This window comes from Quercus suber, unplaced genomic scaffold (genome assembly GCF_002906115.3).
Source record: "Quercus suber isolate HL8 unplaced genomic scaffold, Cork oak 2.0 scaffold_947, whole genome shotgun sequence".
In the NCBI taxonomy this organism is placed as follows: Eukaryota; Viridiplantae; Streptophyta; class Magnoliopsida; order Fagales; family Fagaceae; genus Quercus; species Quercus suber.
In genome coordinates, this window is record NW_027070367.1 from 78,576 (window position 1) to 91,777 (window position 13,202).

General features: G+C 31.8%; 1 long non-coding RNA gene across 1 annotated transcript; it reads right to left on the reverse strand.

Annotated features, from left to right (window-relative positions):
• Window positions 1-1,339: 1,339 nt before the first annotated feature.
• LOC136065375 (uncharacterized) lies at window positions 1,340-8,380 on the reverse strand. The gene is made up of 2 exons (XR_010627007.1): window positions 2,675-8,380; window positions 1,340-2,488 (listed from the first exon to the last, which is right to left on the reverse strand). It is a non-coding gene; the product is annotated as an uncharacterized LOC136065375 (long non-coding RNA).
• Between the last annotated feature and the right edge of the window lie 4,822 nt (window positions 8,381-13,202).

Here is a 13,202-nt window from a genome sequence, read left to right on the forward strand (position 1 = left end):
AAATTATTTTTTGTTGTTGTCAAAAACAACCTTTAACAATTTGTTATTAAGATTTTTTATAAAAATATTGTGAAAAATGTTGTGGACATAACATTTCTTTCTCTTTTTTATTTATTTTTCATTTGATAAGAAAATATTATTTTATTTAATGGTTAATATTTTGGCTTAATTAATACTATTAGTTAAAATTTAGGGGCCTTTTTTTCACTTGGGGCCTTAGGCGGCCGCATCAATAGCTTATACCATTGAGCCGGCCAGAGATATTCTTAACAACTGAACTGGCAATGCAGGTTTTGAATTAGAGATTTGGAATTTAACTCAATTTTTTAGCTGATAGAAGTACAGATGGATCCATATTAAGCAAGATAGCATTTCTGTTTGAAAGTGATGGAAGTAACTTCTACAGCAACAACCGTAAAGAGATTCAGATTTGGGATAGATCTGAGCAAAAAGTAGTCAAGTTCAACAATGACACAACACTTTCAAAACAGGCTGTCTATCTTGATAATGGATTAAGAATTTAAGATAGTCACTTCATACAGCTACGACAGATGGTTTCACCTGCAGGGTCCCTATAGGGATATAGAAGGAGATTACAAGGAATTTTTTTTATGCTTTACAGAGAGTGGACTTTGCTTTCTGCCGCCTTTATGTATTGTTGGTCAACTCTCAAACACCACTCCTCTCATCTGCAACAGCCCATATAACTAGTTGCTTTAAGCATAAAAGAAATCATATTCCATAAACCCTTTCTATTTGACTAGATCAGTCATACAATATTGCTGGGAAAGAGGCAATTATTTGACAACTGGTCTCATAATCAGAATTTTCAAGCTAATAATGGACTTATCAACAAATTAAGTATATTAGGGAGTGTTCTTTCTGATTATATTTCTTTTTCTTTTTTTTCTTTTTTTCCATCTTATTTTTTTGTTGTTGTTGTTGATTTTTTTTTTTTTTTTTAAATTCAATAGTCACAACAGGCAAGGGGGATTTGACACTAGAATAAATAAATCTATAGTTTTTAATACTAATCTTAGATATGTAACCAAGAGCCTTATAGTTTAATTGATACCTCTCCATGTACAAAATGTTTGGGGGTCTAAGGTGGAAAAGTTTGAACTATTTGGTTAGAAGCTATAACTATATTTTTTTAGGGAATGCTACCAATTTAATATGAACAAGACTTAGATACAGTACTCAAGTGTTATTCTTTAAGTTTCTCTTTTAAAATTCTGCTTTGTAGATTTTTTTTCATGGGATGAAAGTATATTTTTTAGTTAAGCAGTTACATAGTTGAATCTTAAGAGATAAACCTAAAAAACAGCATCTAAGCTACTATATCTAAGTTTTGTCCATTTAATATATACTAATAAGATAAAAACATGAAAAACAAATTTTACATATATAATTAAAATGAGGTTATGGCCACAAAGGGCATCTCCTATCTTTTATGCTAGGATGTATATACTCTTGCTTTCTGCCATTGACTAACAAAAAATGAGGATCACAAATAATATAAATGAATAGAAATATGTAATTTTTCTAGTGTTTTCTCTTATTATTTGTTTCATATTTAACTAGCAATCTTTTGAATTAACTATGAAGCATATAACAACCTATGAGGTTCCATTGATGTATATTGCCATAGATCGATCAAGGCCTCACTTGTCTTGCGGTGCAATTTGACCATACTCGATTGTTCCGACTAAAGAACTATCCTCGGAGTCTTGATCAGCCAAGTGGCCCTAAGCTCAGCAGAATGCCTTCAAATGACTGATGGTTGCAGCAAGGCCTAATACGTTGTGCTAGGCCAATGAGGCTCCTTACTCAAATTGAACTCTCCGGGCAATTTCCTCTCCAAATTCCTTTCATGATTACAGGAAAATATCGTGTATATTTCCTTCCACTTATAATTAGAGGGTCCCACCAATTATGAGTGGAAGGAAAACATACACCCGAAACAAATTATACTTTCATCATAATTACACCATTTTTTAGTCCAGGTAAATGAAGCAAAAGATCTCAAGTTTTATGGGATGATCATATCACTCTAAAATCAGTAAGATAGATTGAACCCACAATGACCCTCTTTACTTGATTCACAAGGGTGCAATCATCATTTGATGACTTTTGCTTTAAATGACATTGTTCACTTTGATTTATGTGAGGGATAAGACTGCATGTAATAAATGGCTACAAAAATGTTGCATTTTGTGGATTTCAATGTGGTAGTTTACCAAAGAATAAAATTATTTTTCTCATTAAAGGGCTCCACCTATAACTTTGTTCTCGACATTGTTATGAACTACTTGAATAAATAAAATAATAGAATTAGTGCACTATTGTAGATTTCAAAACGAATAAAATAATCTCAAAAAACTTCTCCTATCATGGGCTGAACTTAACGCTCCAACTCTTTATTTAATAAAGTAATTTGAAAGATCTGGGAAATTAACCATCCCTGCAAGCTTTACAAAGTTTAGGCCTGCATAAGCATTTTATATTAATTTGGAAAGTAATAATAATCATCTGTCAAAAGTATTGAGAACTCTTTTGGAAATTTAAATGATGTTTTAAATGTATTGCATCATAAAAGAGAAATAAAATTAAAGAAAATCTTTTTATAATAAACAATCATATAACAAATAAATACACAGAGAATTAATTGTACCTTGTCCATATCCGTGAGATGTTTCTCTTCTCTTGGTGAATTTCCTTTGGATAACTTCCCATAACTTCTAATAATTACTCATGTCAAACTCTATAAATAAGGTAATATAACCACTGGATATATAGAAGTGTGTGTGTAAAATATATGTGAGAAAAAAAGAAGAAAAGGTTCTCTCTATTTCTCCTCAGAATATAAGAGTTCTTAAGCGACAAATTCATGTGTCTTGTTTTAGTAGCAAACATCAACATGACTAAGATATGGAAGATTTTCCACAATTTGCAGCAACCATTGAATTGATCCTAAAGTTATGCACTCTTTTTCTTTGGGGGGTTTAATATTTGAATGTTGTTCCTCGTAGTAAAAAGTGATATATACCATGCTTCTGCCGAGGAAAAGCTACGATGCTAATTATAATTTAACAACAATTTCAATATGTATGTAGGAAATGATTTTTACAAATTAACCTTTCATATTTCATGTATATAAAGGCTAGCTCCACAATTAATTAATTCACATGCAATACTATACACAGCTTCTAGCTAGTACCGTACGTGCATGGTTCTTTTGATTTTGACATGCGGATTAAGTCACCTCATCAATCATCATGTCATTCTAGATGAACTGAATATGCTATAATTTTTAATATATGTATAGCATTTTTAGAATTATATAATGTTAGGGTCATGCTAATTATATATATATATATATATAGTATTGTGTCACCACCCCCTAGCTAGTAATTTTAGCTCTAATCACCTTTCCTCATCATGTCTGATTACTAGAGCATATGTGTGTGGTGATGGCAAAAAACAATGTAGCAATCATAATAATGATTTGTTTACAGCTATCCAGTCAGGCATATTAATTAATTGAAAGGAAATATTTTGTCAGTTATCCATGTGGAATAATCAAAAAGCTTTGCCCATAAAATTATTTTTAGAAAAAACACTTGGACAATATTTGCCAATGATGGGCATAGCTTTGATGTAGAGAAAGCTCTGTCCAAGCGATCCTTATATTAACGTCCACATAAAGTCATGTATGTAACAAAAAATACATACTTTTTATGTGTTCAACTTTGATTAGTTAAGGATGACAATGTATCGAATTTAGTGGTTTTTTTTTTATTGGGGTCAACTATAATAATTAGAGGGTTTAAAAAAAAAAAAAAAGGGATTTGGACTTCGTATATTAGTTTTGGGTTCACATTTTAAGCTTGCTAGGATTTGGACCCGGTTATAAAGTTAAACAACTTAAATACTCTTATTATTAATTTTGTGTACCAAAAAAAAAAAAAAAACCTAGAGTTTTTACAACAAAAGTAAGAGTAACCTCTTTTTTTTTCTCTTAAAATATTATTTAGTTTAGTGTAAGAATTATTACTAATGCTTGAATTATATTATCCAATTTTAAGTTAACCTGACCTAATAAAACTTGTTTGACCTAACTCATACCAAGATAAACGAGTGTGTCTGTGACAAGTTGGTGTTCTTCAAATGTAAATAGATGTACTTTGGAATGAACTTTCTAAAATTTAACAGGGTATGTAAAATACTTAGAAGATTTGGGTTTGGAAAGACCTTTTCATACAAAACTAAACCAATTTCCCTTCATATAATCAGCTTCTATATTAGTTTCAAAATTTTTAAAAGATAATAACGATTAAAAAAATTTAATTACCATATGATGGAAATCAAAATAATGCAACTATAATATTGATAGAAGTACTTCATTAGCATTGTGAAATTAACTATAAAAAAGCACTAAAAGGTCAAAGCAATTACCTTTTTTTTTTTTTTTTTGATAATAAAGTTACAAGAGGATGGGAAGATTTGAATCTTAGATGTTTAAAAACATCAAGAGATACCAATTAATTGAGCTACAAGAATCTTGACCAGTAATTACCTTTATATTATTAAATAAACATCGTTTCTTTTTGTAAGGGTTAAAACTTAAAACACTCCATGTAGTGGACATCACATCTCAAACTTGTATTTCCAGCAAAGGATCAATCTATGGCCACAATACACAAGATGAACAAAAGTTCTAAGACCAATTTTTGATATGAAGTGTTAGAGATATCAAGGCCCACTCTTAATTAAGGCACAGTTATTTTGTATAATTCCTTCGGGTTAGAGAGATAGAACTACTGAAGCTGCTCCCTCTGGAACTAATTTAAATTTATGATATCTAATCTTACTTAGAGTACAAGAAAAATAATTCTAATTATACTTGCAGTACAAATATTATAACTCTTGGTTAATCTAGGATCTAGTCTACTAGTCTAGGTTACTTGTATACAAGATTCATATTTTCCTATGTACTTATCATAGTACCAAAGTTATGTGTGGCATGTTCTAACATGGTATCTTAGTTATATTTGATCTTTTCTAATAATAAAAATCTAAAACCGCCTTATTTCTTTGGATCCTTTTGGAATGGAAAATGCCTATGTGATACATTCAGGAGAATAAACATAATCAGAATTGTTAGCAAGGGAGACAAATTAAGAATATATATCCTTAATTTTCCTAGATCTAAAGTAGTTAAAAGTGATCATTTCTTTTCCACTAAATTTGGAAAATGTTGCATGCAATTACATTTTCAATTAGATCAAAAAGAGAGGGAAAATATATTCACGTGTGAATGATATGATTAGTTATGTGGTGAAACCCCGTATTAGAAAATAATAACAGAAATGAGTGGTTAATATAACATACTTGGTCCAAACCCATAGACCTAGACTTTTGGATAAAATGATATCCCTATATATTATACTAATCTCTCAATTGGAGTCTCCCTAAGGCATTATCTCCCCCAACAAATGGTATTAGAACTAATGGTTCAATTAGGCAAGTGTTCATTAGTGGAAGTAGAATTAGGAAAACTATCATGTCAACTCCAACCATGGTTGAATGAAGGTTTTATTGGGTGTGTTGGTGATTTCTATGGTTGTGCAAGGAAAACTTTCATATTCGCTTCATTCATAGTTGAGTAAAGTGCTCTTTATTGGTGATGATGCATGACACTTGAATTTGTAAGAAGAAGGTGTCTGTTCAAGGGGAAGACCAACCGGAGAGATTTGGTGACATATTTACGCGTGAGTTTTATGATTAGTTTTTTTTTTTTTTTTTTGAGAAATAGTTTTGTAATTAGTTATGTGGTGAAATCCTACATTGAATAATAATTACTACCTATATAGGCTTAAGGTTTTTGTTTAAATGGTGTTTTTATATGTTATATTAACTTTTCAATTGGGTTTTTCTCAAGATATTATCTCCCAATCAAAAAGAAAAAAAAAAAAATCCTAATTTCAATCCAATCAAATCTTTACTAATAATTTCCATATTAATTTAGAGCAAATTCTTCATATTCTTTGAATCTTTTCAAATCATTATATACAAATATCCTTTGATCAGTTATATAGCATGGATTTCATTACCACTAATTACTCCTACTTCCCATTCTGTCTGGGCAGTACAAACTTAAGATTTAAAATGAAGAATGAAGAATGAAATTAAAGTAATGATAATGGTGAAATTCTCTCTTCAATATTACATTGGCATTCAATAACACAAATGAAACACTTTATTTTATCTATATTCTACCGTGAGAAATGAAACTTCCAATGAAAAAACATCTATTTTAAGGGGTTCTTGCATGTTCAGTGAAAGTACTGAATTTTAAAACGACCGATTACCTATGTATTGTGCAAATGAAAACCAAGATAACATTACAATATATATATATATATATATATATATATATATATTGTAGATGTAAAAGTCTTCTTTTTTTCTTTTTTCTTTTTTATTATAATTAAAAAGTCTCGATTACTTCACTGGTAGATACAATATTATTGACTAAAGCACAGTAAAAAACTCCAAATTGATGACTCAGTTGCATGAATATGAATACGAATATTGTGTTGTCTTGTTAGAGGCCATTTAAAAAGTTAGGTCATGACTCATGAACACCAAACTGGACACGTAATAGAACATGACAAGGAAACAACCATGAGTCGTACCTTTCTGAAAAGATGTATGAAAAGGCACAGATCACAGATGAATGAGCTAGCTACTAGCTAGATATAGAGAGACCATAAACAGATAATAGGGCAGGCATCCAATTTGTTCAACATGATGAGCCAAAATATTCATAAAAAAATAAATAAATAAAAACACATGATGAGCCAAAAGTACAATTATGATTCATTGGTGATCTTGCTGCCATGTGTTGGGAATTTGTTTACTTTGTGATTCCAGACATTACCAACAAAAAATCAGGACAACAAGGTGCACAGACAGACATGCCTAGCAAGAGATCAGAGGAGATTACTTTTCATTTTCAACACTTTGCAGTTATCTATAGAGACATGATTAGTTTCATTAAAATATATAAATAAATCAATCAATAGACAACCACTGGTACCGGCTGAGTTGAAAACTCATGCAGTACTTTGACTTGGACAAGCAGATGTGTGCATGCATGTCTTCATGTCATGTATGTATGTATGCGCATGAAATTTGGATATATATATATATATATCCCCTAATTGGAGAACAAAATAATGAACTTTAAATAAGAAATAGAAATGCATAATCACTAGGATGAGTTTCTAGTTCTAAATCACAGAAAAGTCACTTAAGAAAAAGGTTAAAATTAAGTACCTGGAATGCATTTGTAGATTCTGAGCCGTTAGAATATATATATCCCCAAAGAAGACATATTTACAAAAATTTCTTTCATTGTTGGAGTGAGTGATTGAAGCTGCAAGATGACCTGATTGAACCATATCTATAAAGCTGAAGCTGAACCATATTTGTTTTCCAATTTTTTCTAACCCTTGGCTTACTCGAAAACCCCTTTAAAAAACTAACTAAATATATATATATATATACCTATATATAGCATGTTCATAGAGTGAAATCAAGGTACCATTAATCAAAGCAGGTGATATATAAGATATCGATGGTTCCAAACCTATTTTGCTATATATATCTAAATTTTTTGGTGCAAGATTCACCAAAGAGTAATTACTATAGGTTCTTACCAGATCATGCTGGCAGCTTCAACCTCTCAAACCAACATGTACCAGACAAGTGAGATCCATGGATGAACCAAAACCTAGAAGAGCCATAGCGTTTGGCCTTGATTTGTTGGAATAATTAAGGGCTTTTAAAGAAACCCCAGAAGAGTCAATTGCACATCTAGAGATTGACAGAGAGGAAAGCACGAGACATGCATGGTTTAGAGAGGTAAGCCTCGTGACTCACCCTCACTGTCACAATCCTCTCCCCCATCTACATAAATGTTTATGCACCACTCTATCTTCAGCCTCTTCATCTACTGTGCCATAGAACCGGCTATTTAATGGTGGATTTTGGCTTCTTACAGCTATTGACACTGACCTATTGCCTCTCTCTCTCTCTCTCTTCAATGTTTATATTAGTTTTCACATTAAAAATGATTTATACAGGGACCATGCTTTAGCATATTGATAAACTCTGCTCAACTCAAATTAGCTGTTCTTTTTTCTTTTTCTTTTTTTTTCTTTTTTTTTTTTTTTTTTTCCTTTTTACTAATACCGAAAGTCTCAAAAGAATAACAGTAATAGAAGTTAAAAATCAAAAACACCATAAGTGTTAGTGTCCAACCGGCCAAGGGCAAGGTGCATGCATGTTAATAAAAAGTGCCTTTCGTTCTTTTTTTTTCTTTTTCCTTTGTGTGTGTGTGGTTATAAGCATCAGAAGATGATGCTTGGCATATCTAAAGAAACTACTAGATCCATGCAACAGTTGACTTGGATCACCAAATCTTGAGCTTCTTTAATCAAATAGATTCATGAAACTGTTGATTGACACCTGGTCAGTTTTTTTTTTAAAGAAAAAAATAGATATACACACACACATATATATATATAGATATATCCTTTACACCATGTTACCCTCTATACCTAAAGAAGCACCAAGCTACAGAAGATACCACTAGCTTAGTGATTGCTTTAAATTTGTGTACAATCTTGAAAACTATTTAGACCAAAGGCTAGGTAACTGATTAGGTTTTTTTTATTTATTATTATTCTCTCTATATATATATATAGGATTTAAAAAATTTATGACATTTATTTTATAATAATTGTTTTTTACTATTTGATCAAGACACCAATAGATTTTTATTTTAAGTATAAGCAATCGATATTCAGATTAATTCAAGACACCAATAGGTTCTTTATCTTTTTTTTCTTTGTGTGTGTGGTTATAAGCATCAGAAGATGATGCTTGGTTTATCTAAAGAAACTACTAGATCCATCCAACAGTTGACTTGGATCACCAAATCTTGAGCTTCTTTAATCAAATAGATTCATAAAACTGTTGATTGACACCTAGTCAGTTTTTTTTTTTTTTTTAAAGAAAAAAGTAGATACACATATATATATACATATATCCTTTACACCATGTTACCCTCTTACCTAAAGAAGCACCAAGCTACAGAAGATACCACTAGCTTGGTGATTGCTTTAAATTTGTGTACAATCTTGAAAACTATTTAGTCCAAAGGGTAGGTAACTGATTAGGTTTTTTTTTTTTTTTTTTTTTTCTCTCTCTCTCTCTCTCTCTCTCTCTCTCTCTCTCTCTCTCTCTCTCTCTCTCTCTCTCTCTCTCTCTCTCTCTCTCTCTCTCTCTCTCTGATTTGAAAATTTATGACATTTATTTCATAATAATTGTTTTTTACCATTTGACTAAAACACTAATAGATTTATATTTTAAGTGTAAGCAATCGAAATTCAGATTAACTCAAGATACTTATTCGACAGTAAGAGACTTTAGTTTGCCAATTAACCTAATTGGAATCCATTGTTTAGGGTTTCATGAGTTATAAATTTATTATATATATATATATATTTACAAAAACCAGCTAGAAGAGGGTGTCTCCATGTGCTAATTAACCGCTCCTGTCCCTACAGCTATACAAGTCCAATAACAAGGTTCCATTATTTTGTTGGTAGGTGATAACTGTTGCATTATTTATATGAAAGGCATGAATTAGCCAGGTTGGTGGAATCAGTTGGGGTTGTCCTCCTTTTGTCTTTAGCTTTGGGTGGTTCCTCTGTCTTTGGTGCCTTTGGTTGACAAACAATGACATATAGACAAGCCCAAATGGAAGGGCCGAAAGGACCACTCCTTTTTTAAATAGTTTTGATTAATAGATAGGGTCACATGTTTTCTTTGTAATTTAGCTCAAAGGGTTGAATTTTCAAATTGATTAAGGTAGATGTGAGGTGGTTAAATAAAGCAAACCAAATTAATATTTTCTATATATTTGGTCCCACTTGTGTTTGATTAGTCATATATTCTCCCATATAGCTAGATAGGGTTTGCAGATGCCATTCCCAATTTATCAGTTTCTGTTCAAGGGTGGTGCAGATTCATTTTAGAAGATTGCGCATCATCTCTAATTAGATTTTGTGAGCAAATACATCAATATTCTGAGAACAAATATATTGGGACTCCAATGAAAATTTGATTCTGGCTTCAACGTTACATTTTTAGGACCACAGGAGGTGCCTCATGCTTGCACCAGTATAAAGATTTATATTTATGTATAATATATGCTTGATGTGTATAAGAAACATTTTCTCATCTGTAAACAATTAATGATTTTTGTTTTCCTACTAAAGAAAAGTTTTTTTTTTATTGAGTTGAAATGTGCTACTTTGCCAGTCAATCTTTTAAGTTGAATAGTCAAGTTTGTTTTAGCAAGTTATGAAGGAAAATTACTTGAAGTTCTTCCAAAATAATTTCCTCTTGATGTCATTTCCTCCAGTTCATATCTTCAAGTTTCGTTTTCCAAGTTGATATATATTTGGCCTCATGAAACCAAGGTCAAGGGGCACCATGCAATTGGAAAGGAAGAGGGAATGAGTGACAACTTGTACCATTGGCTGCTCTGGATTTGTCTCTCTTATAGCCTTTAAATTCATTTTATTCACTGGAAAAATAGATGCGTGTAGCGTGTCTGATCTGCCCATTACTTTGGAGTTTGGACCATTCATCATGGAATCTTTTTCCTTACCTGTAGTTGAAAAGTATAAGCAACTAAACGGACGGATTATATACCCTGGTATGACTAGTTAGTTTAAAGAGAAATTCTTAAGCACTCCCCAAAGCATAAAAAATAATGCTCTTTTTTCTCATATTCATGGTGAGGTTATCTACTAATTAAATTTATAGTAAAATCCATCATAAATATAAGAGCAGAGAACATAATTTATTCATATTCTAAGAGTACGTACCTTAGAATTTTTCCTAGCTAGTTTAAGTCAACGACAATAAAGTTGAGAAATTTTAAATTTTCATTTTTAGTAATCTTATTCAACTTTTTACTCTTCTCGTCTTGGGTTTTATAATGGGAAAATAATTAAGAAAAAGATTCACAGTTTCACACAATTTAAAATCAAATTACTCCATGTAGCTAGAAAGCAATATGTTAATGGGTAAATTTTAAATTCGATAGTACAATATATTCCTTAATTAAATTCAAAAACTTGGTTTTACCCTATGTTAATTAACTTGTATTATTTATATATGGAAAGGTGAATTTAAAAATAATCATAATTAAATGTGAATAGTTTAATGACGCTTCTCATTTGTGGGGTCTAGAATCAAATCAAATCAAACAAACAGAAATAAGCTTACCAAACAGACTTATAAAAGCACTTTTAAAAGTCTGTTTGGTAAGCTTATTTCTATTTGTTTATTTTGTTTAAAAAATAAACTATGAAATATAAAATAGGCTTCCACCATAGGATTCTTTTGCACAAAATTACTGTAGGGGTCTTCTATGAACCTTGGGCTCTTCTACCCATACTTGAGTGTTGAAGAAGTTTTTGTGTCTTGTTTGATTACAAGTATTACCCCATTAGTAGGGATTTGGAGGTTTGGAATCAGATTTTGGTCATGGAAAAGAATATAAAAGAATTATGGAAAAAGTTCTGAATAGGAGGAAAAGGGCATAGTCATACATGAAGGACAATTAAGAGGAAAGCGAAAAGGGGCCTACTTACTAAGTTGAATGGGCAATATAACGTGCCAGTGGGTTTGTTTTAGGTATTTTAATAAATTAATCAAAGATGGTGAGAAGGAAGGCTTAAATTACAAACCGACAAGGCAGATGAATCCCATCGGAGAGGTCTTAAATCAAATTTTAAAATACAGGGTACCAGGGATTGATCGAGCTTTACATAGTGCACTCAAAGGAGAAGTAAAAAACGGTGAGTTACATGTATAAGTGAAGTCACACATTAAATAATGATAAGAATAATTAGTATTTTTTTTTTTTTTGAGAAATGAATAATAAATAGTTAATATATATATAACATAACTGAGTACATACTCATTGGACTTAGGCCTTTTAGGTTAAAGTATCTTTATATGTTATATTAATTATTCAAGGAAACTTTTCAAGGTGTTTATCTCCCTAACAAAAAAGTCAAAAGAATATTAAGTGGTGGCACGAGCTTGGAAGGAGGATTAAGCAATGATCTTCAAGTTTTTGATTGGTTCTTTTGTGTGTGCGCGCATGAGAGAGAGAATGGTTTTGTGATTAGACTAGGTCCCCTAGAGTTAGAGGTGCCCTTTTTAGAATATGACTATGGAATATGCAAGTGGAAGGTGGCCTACTCAACCTGCTCAACTAGGCTAGTTTGAGTGTCTAACACCTTCCCATATCGTATATGCAAAAGTGAAAATGCTAGTAACATGCATGGGGTTTCAATAATTCTTTAGTAATATGATTAGGAGGTGGTCCACTCAACCCACTCAACTAGGTAGGTTTGAGTGTCTAACACCTTTCCAGGCAGTATATGTAAAAGTCAAGATGCTAGTAACATGCCTAGGTTTTTAATAATTCTTTAGTAATACAATTAGGAGGTGGCCCACTCAACTAAGCAGATTTGAGTTTCTAACACCTTCTCAGGCAATATGTGTAAAAGTAAAGATGCTAGTAACATGCCTAGGGTTACAAGAATTATTTAATGATACAATTAGGATGTTTGACTGGTTAAAAACATGCTAGGATGATTGAATTGAATAGGAAGATGATTAGGATTGTTTGAAGAACATGCTTGTTTGATCTTCAAGTTTTTGATTGGTTCTTGTGTGTGTGTGTGTGTGTGTGTGTGTGTGTGTGTGAGAGAGAGAGAGAGAGAGAGAGAGAATTGTAGTGTGATTAGATCTAGGTCCCTTAGAGTTAGAGGGATCCTTTTTAGAATGTGGCTATGGAATATGCAAGTGGAGGGTGGCCCACTCAACCAGGCAAGTTTGGGTGTTTAACACCTTCCTAGGCTTGTACCCTTACGACAAACGTGACGTCTAGTTTGTTAAACCTCTGTATAGAGGTCATAATTGGTTCTTAGACCTAAATCAGGTGATGACTCCCACTTTTTTTTGACTGATGGCGTACTCATAGACTCGTGTCTAGGGTGGACCTACACATAAATTCCACAAATCCTTTGGTAGAAGAATCT